Below are 14669 nucleotides of genomic sequence, written 5' to 3' on the forward strand. Positions count from 1 at the left end.
ATCTGCATATCCATGTTGTTCTATTTATGTGTAATCCTGCTGTTGCAGTAATGTCATTGTGGATTCTGTTTACTGTTCCATTTCCTCTATTAGCTTGACAATAAAAGTTGTTTGGATTAAAAAAAATAGACCCTTTCCCCACTGAATAGTATTTTTTTTTTTTTTTTTGCATATCCTCCATGGAAGTGCCCAGTAACCCATGACCCTTTTTAACAATAGCTTGTAGAAAGGCTAGAGAAGTATAGATTTGCCTCCTGTGGACTTCAGTAGGGTTCACTGCTGTGTTCAAAGTTTCAGGACCTCCTGCCGGCTGTGCCGAAACTTCAGCTAAGTGAACATTTGCTCCGTATACCCATCCCTAATAATTAGTCCTTTTATGGAGTGTCTAGTACAGAAGGTATAGTTAGCTATGCATAACAATGGAAGAAGGCTGGGGGGTTGGGTTGTTATACAGTTGTGCTCAAACGTTTGCATACCCTGGCAGAAACTATGAAATTTTGGCTTTGATATTTAAAATATGACTGATCTTGCCAAAAATTATCTTTTGTTTAACCCCTAGAAGCCGAGCACACAGAAATATGCGGCCTCTCAGCATCTGGGCCTTGACACCGAGCGTACCATTTAAAAATACATATGTGCTGAGAGCGCGCTCCCAGTACATATGTCCGAGACTCACGGAAAGGTCCCTATCTCCCCTTGCGATCAGGACCTCTTCCGATCATGTGACTGCCGTGACAGAGAATCACGGTGCTCACATGACCCTAAAACCCCGCCCCACATTCCGGTTTCTGAAACCTTTTAACCACTTGAGCTCCAGAGGATTTACCCCCCTTAATGACCAGGCCTCTTTTTGCTACTCGGCGCTGCACTAATTCAACTGATAATTGCGTTGTCATGCAATGTTGCACCCAAACGAAATTGACGTCCTTTTTTTCACACAAATAGAGCTTTCTTTCGGTGTAATTTGATCACCTGTGCGCTTTTTATTTTTCAGGCTATAAACAAAAAAAGGCCAAAAATTTTGAAGAAAAACGATATTTTTTACTTTCAGCTATAAAAAATATATAGCAAACTCAAAGTTGGTTATAAATTTAGACCAAAATGTATTCTGCTCCATGTTTTTGGTAAAAAAAATCCCAATAAGTGTATATTGATTGCTTTGTGTGAAAGTTATAGCGTCTACAAACTATGGTATAAATACTGCAATTTACGCCATTTTTCTGCTATACAGCGCTGCGCTAGTTTAACAGACAATTGCGCGGTCATGCAATACGATACATAAATGAAATTTACATCCTTTTTTTCCCCACAAATTGAGCTTTCTTTCGGTGGTATTTGATCGCCTGTGCGGTTTTTATTTTTTGCGCTATAAAAAAAAAGGCTGACAATTTTGAGGAAAAAAAACCAATATTTTGGACTTTTTGCTATAAAACATGTCCAGTAAAAAAAAAATGCAAAAATCAAATTTAGTCATAAATTTCTGCCAAAATGCATTCTGCGACATGTCTTTGCTAAAAAAAACAAACCAATACATGTAAATTAATTGGTTTACGTGAAAGTTATAGCGTTTACAAATGGCAGGAAAGATACTGGGATTTTTAGTTTTTTTTTTATACTAATAATAGCGGCGATCAGCGAATTATGGCGGCGAGCAGGGACTTATGGCAGCGACCAGTAACTTATGGCGAGACTGCGGGACTGCGGCGGACATTCTGACATTGGGGGTACTGACCTGGGGTCACTGACATCACCAAAAACACTAATACAGTGATCAGTGCAAAAAAAAAAACACTGACACTGTACTAATGGCAATGGGGAGGAAGGGGTTAACTTTTATTTTGCAGGGAAGGGTTATAGGAGTGAGGGGAGTGTTTTACCAGTGTGCTGCACTGGAAAAGACTGATTGAGAAAGAGAAACTGTTCTTTCTCGATCAGCTCATCCTCGAGCTGTCAGGGAAGTGACAGACAGCACAGCTACTGCAGCTGTGCTGTCTGTCACTGTTTGCCGCCGATCGTCGGTAAACAGCCGCTAAGGACCAGCTGTGACCCGGCGACTCACATCTCCGGCAGTGATCGGCGGGACAGAGAGGGCGGCGGCGCGCCTCACGCTCCCCCTTTTGTTTACAAAACACACGTTTTAAAACGTGGTTTTGCCTGCGAGTGCCGCCCTGCCGCCGTATATCTACAGTGGCTGGGCGGCAAGTGGTTAAAGGGCCGGGAGGCGCCGGCGCAAAAGGATTACGTTTGTGACCATATGAGGCCATTTATTATCACATAGTTCTTTGGCTCCTTTTAAAAGCATAACGATATTAGAAATCGCTTAAATGGCTCGATCAACAATTTACATCCCCTGGAATGTTTGGCTTTGGTACAGACACACAAGCTAACATGCACAGATTTAAATGACAATTAAAGGCTAATGTCCCACATCTGTGGCTCTTTAAATTGCAATTAGTGTCAGTGTATAAATAGTCAATGAGTGTCTTAGCTTACGTGAATGCACTGAGCAAGCTAGATACTGAGCCATGGGGAGCAGAAAAGAACTTTCAAAAGACCTGCGTAACAAGGTAATGGAACTTTATAAAGATGGAAAAGGATATAAAAAGATATCCAAAGCCTTAAATTTGCCAGGCAGTACTGTTCAATCAATGTATTGGGAGTCCTCCTGCGCTGCTATGGACCACCCTCCCCTTCCCTAGTTAACAGCCGCTAACACTCTGGCTGATACCCACAAACAGTGTTCAAATAAATAATATAATAGTGTAGCGCTTGATAACATATAAAAACTAAAATAAATAAATTAGGTACATAAACCTAGTGACAACGCACATAGTGTCTAAAATATACGTGCTCTTAGCAAGTGTAACTTAACTCATGAGTGAAAAAACCTCATAAAACATAATAGTGTAATTATAACCATACAACATACTATTGGTGTTAGTGCCACTCCTAATTAATGTAACATGTGATCGTGCCAAATCACTAAAGTAAATATATTGTCCAATATCCGAAAACACAAATATAAAACAGTGAAGTCCAAGTGATGCTTAGATACACATGCAATGTGTTAACATGGTGTCACTCGTGAGATATCCACTCTTCCACTTTGGCTGCAATGCCTCCTCACCTCCTTTCTACGACCCCTAGGGGCCAACAAGCCTTTTGGATCAACTTGGATCCTCAGCACTCCTGGATGGTACCTCTCAGGCTATCCTTCTGTTTTGACCTCCTCCGCACCTTTCCGCCTCACGGAGACCTCTACTCCGATCCTCTGTAAATCCTCACTCTCACAATGGTGAGTTCAAGAAAAAGAGATCCTCCATAGTGTAGTAGTTAAAACACCAGCATTTTATTTGTAGAATAGAAAGTCACTCACATTTGTGTACAGCGTTTTCTTCTCCCCTGTATGGGTAAACTGCACTCATGTAAGGCTCTGGGAAAATGGCGTCCCGTACCGGAAGTGCGTCACTCGGGACTCCGGAAACTGCGTCTCTGCGTGCCTACGCGTTACGTCACGTACCTCGTGACTTCATCTGGGTCTATGGTTATAATTACACTATTACACTATTATGTTTTATGAGGTTTTTTCACTCATGAGTTAAGTTACACTTGCTAAGAGCACGTATATTTTAGACACTATGTGCGTTGTCACTAGGTTTATGTACCTAATTTATTTATTTTAGTTTTTATATGTTATCAAGCGCTACACTATTATATTATTAATTATATATTATTAAGTACTGTTCAATCACTTATTAAGAAGTGCAAAATTCAAGGATCTCTTAATACCAAACCAAGGTCAGGTAGACAAAGAAAGATTGCAGCCACAACTGCCAGAAGAATTGTTCGGGATACAAAGAAGAACCCACAGGTAACCTCAGGAGAAATACAGGCTGCTCTGGAAAAAGACGGTGTGGTTGTTTCAAGGAGCACAATATGACAATACATGAACAAATATGAGCTGCATAGTTGAGTTGCCAGAAAGAAGCCTTTACTATGCTAATTCCACAAAAAAAAGTCAGATTTCAATATGTCCGACAACACCTTGATACACCTCACCGGGCTTTTTAAAAGCATTGGAACAGTAAAGGCTTCTTTTTGCAAACTTGACCATGCAGCTCATTTTTGTTCGAGTATCGTTAAATTGTGTTCCTTAAAACAACCACGCCATTTTTTTCCAGAGCAGCCTGTATTTCTCCTGAGGTTGCCTGTAGGTTCTTCTTTGTATCCCAAACAATTCTTCAGCTGTGACTGCAATCTTTTTTGGTCTACCTGACCTTGGCTTGGTATCAAGAGATCCCTGAATTTTCCACTTCTCAATAAGTGATTGAGCAGTATTGACTGGTATATTTAAGGCTTTGGATATCTTTTTATATCCTTTTCCATCTTTATAATGTTCCATTACCTTGGTATGCAGGTCTTTTGACAGTTCTTCTCTGCTCCCCATGGCTCTAGCCTACTCAGTGTATCCACATGAGATCTCATTGAATATTTATACACACACACTAATTGCAATTTAAGAAGCCATAGATATGGGAAAGTAACTTTTCATTGCCATTTTAACCTGTGTGTGTCACCTTGTGTGTCTGTACCAAGGCCAAACATTCCAGGGGATGGAAACTTTTGATCATTGCCATTTGGATGATTTCTGTTATCATTATTTAAAGAGGAGCCAAACAACTATGTGATAATAAATGGCTTCATATGGTCACTATCCTTAAATAAAAGACAGTTTTTTGGTCAGTCATATTTTCAATATCAATGTCAAAATTTCATGATTTCTGACAAGGGATGCAAACTTTTGAACACAATTGCATGTAAAAATAGAAAGCTATGCAGAGAATGAATTTACCAAATCCAGCACAAAAAAAGCAACAAATGCAGAATTTCCTATAAAAATCGTAAGACAAAGAAAACATTCTCCAAAGCATCCAATCAGTAGTCTCTGCTATAAGAAGGCGGAGAGTCACAGGACAGATTTACAGCTGATATCAAGCGGTATGTGAAAGATCTGCCAAGATCCAGCATCTGATATATCAACTCAGAAACCACTAAACAGCTCATCCGCTCCCTCATCATATCACGACTCGAATACTGCAACTCCCTCCTCACTGGCCTGCCTTGCCGCTGGCTATCCCCGCTTCAGTCGATTCTGAATACGGCTGCCAGACTCATTCACCTTTCCAAACACTCCGTTTACGCCACCCCCCTCTGCCAATCCCTCCACTGGCTTCTGATTGCGCAACGGATCAAATTCAAAATCCTAACACTGACGTACAAAGCCGTCCACCATACTGCCCCGAACTACATCACTGACCTAATATCCAAGTACCGCCCGGCACGCACACTCCGCTCCTCACAAGACCTCCTTCTCTCTAGTTCCCTGGTCTCCTCCTCCCATGCCCGCCTCCAGGAATTCTCCAGGGTGTCACCCATCCTCTGGAACTCCCTGCCCCAACCCATCAGATTATCACCTACTCTCCTCTCCTTTAGGCGCACCCTGAAAACCCACCTCTTCAGGGAAGCCTACCTCGCCCCCTGCTAACTTGCCGACCTCCTCCACTCTACCTACCACTCCATCCCCCACAGCTTTCTCCTCCTGTGCCACCATCCCCTCCCGCCTAGATTGTAAGCTCCAAGGAGCAGGGCCCTTGATCCCCTCATGTTTTGCATTGTATTGTATTGTTATTGTTCTGTCCCCCATTGTAATGTACAGCGCTGAGCGAACTATTGGCGCTTTATAAATACTGTATAATAATAATAATAATAATCGTAACTGTCATATAGAGGCAATTATATGCCCGAGGTCCTTGCAGAGGATTTACAACAAAGAGAACCTGTCTAGACAGCCTTACTCCCTAAACACCCACTTAGAGAAATTAGAGACCAACTCCAGGCAGCTGTTAAATTAACCTGTGCATTGACCCACCCACCCCACATCACTGCACTGTATGGGTTCATTGCTCGCTTAGCTGGGGGGAAAGGAATAATTACAAATACTTACCTTCATCTCTCTACTGGAGCCTTATTCCTCTCCATCCAACCAATCCTCTCAATTCTCTTCTTCTCTTCCCAGCTGGCTGCAGCTTTCTGACATATGTGATGCAGCACTAGCAGTCTGTAGGAGGTCATCTAGGGCCAGGAAGTGAAGAGAATATCCTCAATAGGACTGAGACAGCAAAAAAAAAAAAAAAGCCAGAATATGGTTTTAACAACTCTTTCTCCAAAGATCTACCTAAACTTTTGGTTTTGGATATGCTTTTGTTCTGTTTCGAATGCTACATTGACAATACTTGCTGATTTTGCACCATCTACAGGCAGCTTAACTCTTCAAAAAAACACAGAAGTTGAATTCAACCAAATTTTGCTTCAGCTAATTGCAGTACAGAAGATGATTTTTCAGTCTTTCGAAGTGTAAGAAGCCAATCACTTACCTAAGCCGTCTCCAGGGGCGTATCTACCGTGCGTCAAACAAGGCGTTTTACAAGGGAGTGGCGCCATCCCCAAGCAGAAGGGACACATGTGGGTGTGAGTGGCAGGGCCACCATCTGGGGGGGGGGGAAGCAAACACACAAGCAGGGGAACCAGCTGCAGAGGAGGGCGGAGTAGGGGGCATAACCCCAGGTGTGCGCAGGGAGGGTCGGCGCACACTGCAGTTCCCGACTGGAGCCTGCCTGACCTGGCCTGCTGTCAGGCAGGCTCTGGTCTTGATCTGCAGTGTGCATCAGGCTGTGAGGGTGGGCCAGTGGAGGGCCTGTGGAGGAGAAGGAAGAAGAGGACAAGGTCAGGGTGGAGGAGTCCCCTGCTCTTTGTTGCAGCTGCCACTGGAGATCCTGGTTGAGATAGGACACAGGCCCAGCTACTGCTCCTGGCACCATATACTGACACCATCTTGAGGAGTCACTGCTGGACAGGCAAAAGCTTGGAGGATCGGTGCTTTCCCACTCCTGTCATGCTGCCCCCCGTCATGCTGCCCCCTTCCTGTCCTGCTGTCCCCATGTCCCACTTCCCCCCAATTGTCCTGCTGCCTCCCTCCTGTCTCGCTGTCCCCTCCTGTCCCATTACCCTCAACTGTCCTGCTGCCTCCCTCCTGTCCCGCTGCCCCCCGTCCCACTGCCCCCCCTTCTGTCCCGCTGCCCCTCACGTGTCTCATTGCCCCGTTCCTGTCCCGATTCCTCCCGCCTGTTCCGCTGCCCCCCTCCTTACATGCTGCCATCCCCTGTCCTGACAGGGTAGATCCTAAACAGGATGGGGTGGGAAAAATTTAGATGGGGGCCCAATTTTAGTCTTGACTAGGGCAGCACAAAACCAATATACACCATTGCCTGTTTCTCCGAAGCACTAACGCTGACTAAGAGAACTTGGAAGAAACAGGATAGCTATAACTAGGACTGAACTAACTAGCACCAATCAGGAAGGGGAGGACAGAGGAAAATACCAGTAAACAAACTGTAAAGCGCTCACAGATGTCAGCATACTACAAAAAAATAATACGTTCATGCAGTTCAATATACCACAGAAAAATACATGTAAGTGGGACAGTACAACTTTGATAGCTTCTTCTTGCTTTAATCCAGTTATGCATTTATTGTTTCAGTTTTAATCCAGTTAGTTTCTTTAAACAGCTTGTTATTATAATAACATATTATGTATTATCTATAAATAACTTTTAAATTAATTTAATTGCATTTATTAGTTTACTGTCATTTCACATTAAAGCGGTAGTAAACCGCGAAAAAAAATTAAAAAAAAATCCCTGCAAGCTAAGAGCATATGGTGCTAGCATACATCGCATACTACACATTATGAATGACTTACCTGAAAACAAAGCCCTCCAGCAGAGCGCTGTCATGGCTCCCCGAGGCTTCCATCTTCATACAGTCTTCCTTCTGGGTTCGTGAGCTGCGGCCATCGGTCCCGACCCTTTCCAAAAAAGGCACCGGGTGAAAACGCGGAGATGTGAACATGTTCCATAAGAAATCATGTGAAATGGATGGTACTGCGTTTCTGTAAAATGCTGTGGAAAACTTTTCCCTATGAACCTAGAGTAAAGGCTTACCTGTAGGTAAAATATGAAAAAAGGAGTTTAATTACACTTTAAGTGATGCCCCTGTCTGTTTTTGGACCAACATGCCTACAAGTGTTCAGAGTGGGGGAGGGCAGCACAACACGCCAGTAAAGCTTTAGGGCCAGTTCATACTGCATGCGTTTCAGTTGCTTTTTTTCTGCATCCAAAATGCACAGAAAGTAGGTTATATGGTTGTCAGTGTCATAGTTCACATCAGCGCTTGCAGTTTCAGTGCGTTCCGGTTCGATTTTCGTTTAATCAGTACAGTTTTCGTCTGAAAATACAATACAAATACAATACAAATACAAATACAATACAATACAAATACAAATACAATACAAATATAATACAATACAAATACAAATACAATACAATACAAATACAATACAAATACAATACAATACAAATACAATACAAATACAACACAATACAAATACAATACAATACAAATACAATACAATACAATACAAATATAATACAAATACAATACAAATACAACACAATACAAAACAAATACAACACAATACAAAACAAATATAATACAATACAAATACAAAACAATACAAATACAATATAAATACAATACAATACAAATACAATACAAATACATCACAATACAAATACAATACAATACAATACAAATACAAATACAATACAATACAATACAAATACAATACAATACAAATACAATACAAATACAAAACAATACAATACAAATACACTACAAACACAATACAAATGCAAATACAATACAAATACAAATACAATACAATACAAATACAATACAAATACAAATACAATACATCACATCACTTCCCAATTTTCATTCTGTTGTAGAAGAATTTTTGTAACTTTAGTAACCTTTTCACTTTGGACATGAGACTAGCATGCAAAAATAAAAAACAGATGAGCATTTGTCCGATATTCTTATACAAATACAATAAAAATACAATACAAATACAATACAATACAATACAAATACAAATACAATACAATACAAATACAAATACAATACAAATACAAATACAAATACAATACAATACAATACAATACAAATACAAATACAATACAAATACAAATACAATACAATACAATACAAATACAAATATAATACAATACAATACAATACAGATACAATACAAATACAATACAATACAAATACAAATACAATACAATACAAATGTAATACAATACATCACATCACTTCCCAATTTTCATTCTGTTGTAGAAGAATTTTTGTAACTTTAGTAACCTTTTCACTTTGGACATGAGACTAGCATGCAAAAATAAAAAACAGATGAGCATTCGTCCGATATTCTTATCGCGTATACAAGGCTTTACACGGTCACAGAGGGGATTAGTGAGAGGATTATATACAAAAATACATTTCCTCCTGTCATTATTCGATTACACTCAGCAGGTTACTGAAAACATGATTTGTATCAATGGACCTTGAAGCATCATCAAACCTAAAACCAAAAAATGTAATATATTGCAGCTTACCAATCTATAGTTGCGGTGGCTGCATTAGTTTTCTTTTTTAGGGTTCATGTACTCTGCAGTTGATAAACTGACGTTCAGGAGCTTTTCTGTGTTTTTTTCAGCAGCCCCTGAACTCTCCCTAATGTTTTCCTATGTGTCCATGTACACATCGTCGTTTACAGGCAGTTGAGTTTACAGTCGTTTTTTTTAACCCACCAAACTTGCATTTAGGAGTAGATTTTACCGGTGTTTCAAATGCCAAACGCTTGTAAGAGTGTGTAAATGCATGTAAACGCGGCCAACCGCATTTATAAGTGTTTGCGTTTAGAAGCGTTTTTTAACTGTTCCGCATCCAGATGCTGTCCAGAGCCGTTTTTCATTATCAGAAATGCATGCAAAGCGTTTTCCATGTATTCAAATGGACCCGGTACACCAGCGCAGTCAGTTCCAGGTTTTGTGTGAAGGAAACAATGGTAGAACGTGCTGCATTATGCTCATGATGGGATCCATAGTTAATACAACCAGAAAAGACAGGTCATCACAACACATACTGTTCTCTCTCTGCTTCTGCTCTCTCTATTTCTCTCAAAATGACTGAAATAGTTAACTTTTTACTGTTTTTCAGTGCATTCTGGGCATTTTGGAAGGTCTCCTGAGGTTATCTTTAACTACTTCAAGTCCGGACACTTTCACCCCGTTCCTGCCCAGGCCAATTTTCAGCTTTCAGCGCTATCACACTTTGAATGACATTTGCGCAGTCATGCAACACTGTACCCATATAAATTTTTTAGCATTTTTTTGAGACAGATAAAACTTTATTTTGGTGGTATTTATTCACCACTGGGATTTTTTATTTTTTTTTGCTATATAAATGAAAAAGTCCAAAGCATTTTTCTTATAAAATTTTGCAAATAAATAATATGTCATCATAAATCTTGGCCAAAATGTATTCAGTTATCTTTTAGAAAAGAAAAAAAATAACCCAAATTAGTTTATAAGCAAAAATTATAATTCTTTTAAAACATTTTTTACATTTTTATTTTATTTTTTTATATTATTTTTGTTTTATTTCTTTTTACATACTGTCACCCTAGCAGTACAGTGTCACCACGGTGACACTGTACTACTTGTGGGGGGTGATGAAGATTTTATTTTTTTTACACTGATTGCTTTTACACCCATAAAGGCTGTAAAAGCAATCATTTCTCCTTCTTTCTGGCTGCATTCTTACAGCCATTGAGAAATAATGTGTGAGCTGTGATTGGTTACAGCTTGTCACATGGTACAAGGCTGTTGTGAATAGCCTTGTACCATGTGACCTCTGTGATCATGCACAGATTTCACACGTAGTAAGCAATGATGTCAGAAGTGACATCTTGCTTACTACTCTGCATGTGATCACTGATTGACCAATCAGTGATCACATGATCAGGACCTCGCACACAGGTCCCGTACAACGATCGGTGTTCCACTGTGTCCGGAGGACATAGCGGGCACCGGATCGCGGTGCTGCGCTCTTCCAGGGAGCGCGCACAAGCAGGGGGGGGTGAGGCCGTTTATAAACGGCCACCAGCCCCTGCACTGCCACCGTCCGGCCGTTTATATACAACGGCTGGACGGGAGGTGGTTAAAAAATGCTTCTTAATGCAAACGCTCATAAACGCACATAAATGCAGTATGCAAACACGGCTTAACAGACCTTTTTTAACCTACGTTTTCCAGCAGTCAGTTTCCATTGTTCAGAAGAGTTTTCCAAACATCCCGTGTACATGGAGTCTTAGGCATTTTCAATCTGTTTTCACCAGGTGATTTGGCCAGTAACACAACTCCTCTATTAGAGTGCCCCCACTCTGGATGAAGGAGCACAGGAGGCATCTTTGGACAGCAACATTGTCAGTCTTGGGGAAGGGGAGTGTTGGACTACCAGATTTAAATATACTAACAAAATGACGCCAAACTCCAGCTCATGCTGCAGTCACACAAGCAGATACAGGAACATTTTTTTTCCCCTTTGGGATAGAGTTTTGACATGAATAAATACAAGATGATTGTTGTAAGCACCCCTGTCGGTGGTAAATGGTTTGTCTCATCCTTGTGACTGCTACATTTGAGGGAGAACTTGTTCTGTTGAATTACAACAGACTTACGGCTAGCACACACGATGAGAAAATCGGACGATAAAAATACCACTTTCAGAGCGATAGTCCGATAATCTGATCATTAGTACACAGCTTGTGAGACTCAATCACAACAGTTCCAGCAGAAATATCCGAAGGGACAAGCACGAAAAATGTAAGATAACAGAAGAAACGATTTTCATGTAATTAGTATAATATTTGTATGAAAAAAATTGAGTGACCAAGATTGAGCATCACTTCCGAAATTGTGTTCTGTCTTGTGAGAAAATATTGAAAACTTTAGTAACCTCTTCATTTTCGATATATGAGACTAGCATGCAAAAAAAAAAAAAAAATACAGACAATCATTCTCATCTTGTGTATGAGGCCTTACTGGCCACAGGTAGAAAGAAAGAAAAAGAAAGTCTAAAAAAGAAAACTAAAGCAGCCATTACATTTAAGTATTGCTAAAGTGCAATATCATAAATGTTTGCTTTTGGGGTTAATGCTGCTTTAACATCACTGGTAATAATACAGGACTCTAACTTTAATCGCTTCCTCGCCACCCTATAGCACAAATACTGCTACAGGGCTGCGCAAAATCACGTGTATATATACATGATTTTGCATCTCTGGGTAGGGGGTGCGCGCCACCCTAACCGTGCCACCATTGGCAGCTACGGCTGTCGATCACCGGTTCCCGGCCGGACATTCCCAGCCGGCATCCAGTGATCGCTGAAGAACACTGACAGGGGAGAGGTCTCTAGTATGTAAACAATAGTTTATAGTCCCGCTATAAGTCACTGATCACCCCATTAATAGTATATAAAAAATAAATCCAGTATATATTCCGCCATTTGCAGACACTATAACCTTTATGTAAACCAATTAATTTACATGTATTGGGATTTATTGTAGCAAAGACATGTAGACACGTTTTGGCCTAAATTTATGACGAAATTTGATTTTTAAAATTTTTTTACTGGACATGTTTTATAGCAAAAAGTCAAAAATATATTTTTTTTTTCAAAATTGTTGGTCTTTTTTTGTTTATAACACAAAAAATAAAAACCACAGAGGCGATCAAATTCCATCCAAAGAAAGCTCTATTTGTGGGGAAAAAAGGACAAATTTCATTTGGGTATAGCGTTGCATGACAATTGGGGATTTGGAATTTGGAGGCATGGAGACACTTTGGGGTGGGAAAGAGCCACCAAACCCCAATTACAGTGATTTTGGTCCTGAAGGGGTTAACCTATCTGCAAAGAAGTCTTTCTTTCAATGCCTTCAAATTCCAGGTCCCCAATGAGGATTTATCAATCCAGAGAGTGCTATAAATCAGTCAGAACCCTCCTTCCTTCCTTCATTGCTTTCTCTCTCTCTCTCTCTCTCTCTCTCTCTCTCTCTCTCTCTCTCTCTCTCTCTCTCTCTCCCTCTCTCTCTCTCTCTCTCTCTCTCTTTCTCTTTGAACCTTGACATAAAAATATCCCACATACAGTATTTATTATAAAATAAATAGATATATAAAACAACATAGATGCAGTAAAATTCATATAACCAGGTCTGTGACTAGGGTGTGGTTGCCACAATCCATATTTTCAGAAACATCAAGAATGTACACTTATAATGGGATTTTGAAGGCAACCTATTGACAACAAATTGGTTTATAGCCATCTTCCCAGGAAGGCCAGTCATTTCAGGGCATGGTTTTATATCTGAAGGCATCCTATGTGAAAGACTCCATTGATTTTTTGAAAATTATGGAGAACTTAGATGTCTTCGAAACATCATTCTTAATACCAGTTGATGTGGAGTCATTATACAACTGTATTCCTCATAATAAAGGTATTGCTGCAGTTGCAACAGCAAGCAATGCATGAATGGAGATTGAATTAATTTATTCTGACCATGCTTGATTGTATTTTTAATCACAATGTTTTTTTGTTCCAGGGCTCCGACCACCTCCAGGTACAAGGCGTAGCAATGGGGACATGCTGTGCTCCATTCTACGCCAATTTGTACATGTGGGTGTGCCTTTTTTCTGAGTCCTTGTTCCAAATACGCACAACATATTATCATCTGGAAAAGATGTATAGATGATGTATTTTATGAATGGGATGGACCAGAGTATTTGCTAAAACAATGTCTTGAGTAGTGGTGGGCTGAACAGCCCCCTGTTTGCTTCCTATTTGAACATTCGACTGAGAACTTCAAACATAATGGGACTCAAACTTGTAAATACAAAAGTACCCATTTTGAAGGCTTATATGCAAGCTATTGGCCATAAAAGGGGTATGGGGACTTGGTAACTGCCCTGAGGGACATGAATCAGTAAAAAAAAAACATTTAAAAAAGTAACATTTTTAACCACTTCCCGGACTCTATTATTATTATTATTATTATTATACAGCATTTATATAGCGCCAACGGTTTGCTCTGTACATTATAATGGGAGACAGTACACGAGACAGTACAGTAACAATACAGTACACAAGGGGTTTGAGTGCCCTGCTCCTTGGAGCTTACAATCTAGGAGGGAGGGGAGAATGGTACAGGAGGAAATAGCTGTGGATGATGGAGTGGTGGGATGAGTGGAGGAGGTCAGCAAATTAGGTGAGGGCGGGGTAGGCTTCTCTGAAGAGATGGGTTTTCAGGGTGCGCCTGAAGGTGAGGAGGGAAGGTGACAGACTGATGGATTTGGGTAGTGAGTTCCAGAGAATGGGAGAAGCCCTGGAGAAGTTCTGGAGACGGGCATGGGAGGAGGAGACCAGGGAACTGGAGAGAAGGAGGTCTTGTGAGGAGCGGAGAGTGCATTTTGGGCATTAGATGGATATCAGGTCAGTGATGTAGTTTGGGGCAGTGTTATGGACAGCTTTGTACATTAATGTTAATATTTTGAATTTTATGCGTTGGGCAATCAGAAGCCAGTGGAGGGATTGGCAGAGGGGGGTGGCGGATAAGGAGCGGTAGGTAAGGTGGATGAGTCTGGCTGCAGAATTCAG

The 14669-nt window shown here is 40.6% G+C and overlaps 1 long non-coding RNA gene across 3 annotated transcripts in view; it reads right to left on the minus strand.

Moving 5' to 3' along the window:
* The window catches only part of LOC149452883 (uncharacterized), a 28620-nt gene that overhangs the window by 1128 nt on the left and 12823 nt on the right, over window positions 1–14669 (minus strand). Inside the window, exon 1 of one of the 3 annotated variants that reach the window (XR_016314818.1) lies at window positions 6005–6489. The exons of 1 other annotated variant lie outside the window; for it this stretch is intronic. This is a non-coding gene — a long non-coding RNA (uncharacterized LOC149452883). Of the gene's footprint in view, window positions 1–618; window positions 977–6004; window positions 6490–14669 lie in introns of those variants that run through there. One more of the 3 variants, XR_016314817.1, reaches the window with a different exon arrangement.

This window comes from Staurois parvus, unplaced genomic scaffold (assembly GCF_062004578.1).
Source record: "Staurois parvus isolate SC_StPar_1 unplaced genomic scaffold, SC_StPar_1.0 ptg000457l, whole genome shotgun sequence".
Lineage (NCBI taxonomy): Eukaryota > Metazoa > Chordata > Amphibia > Anura > Ranidae > Staurois > Staurois parvus.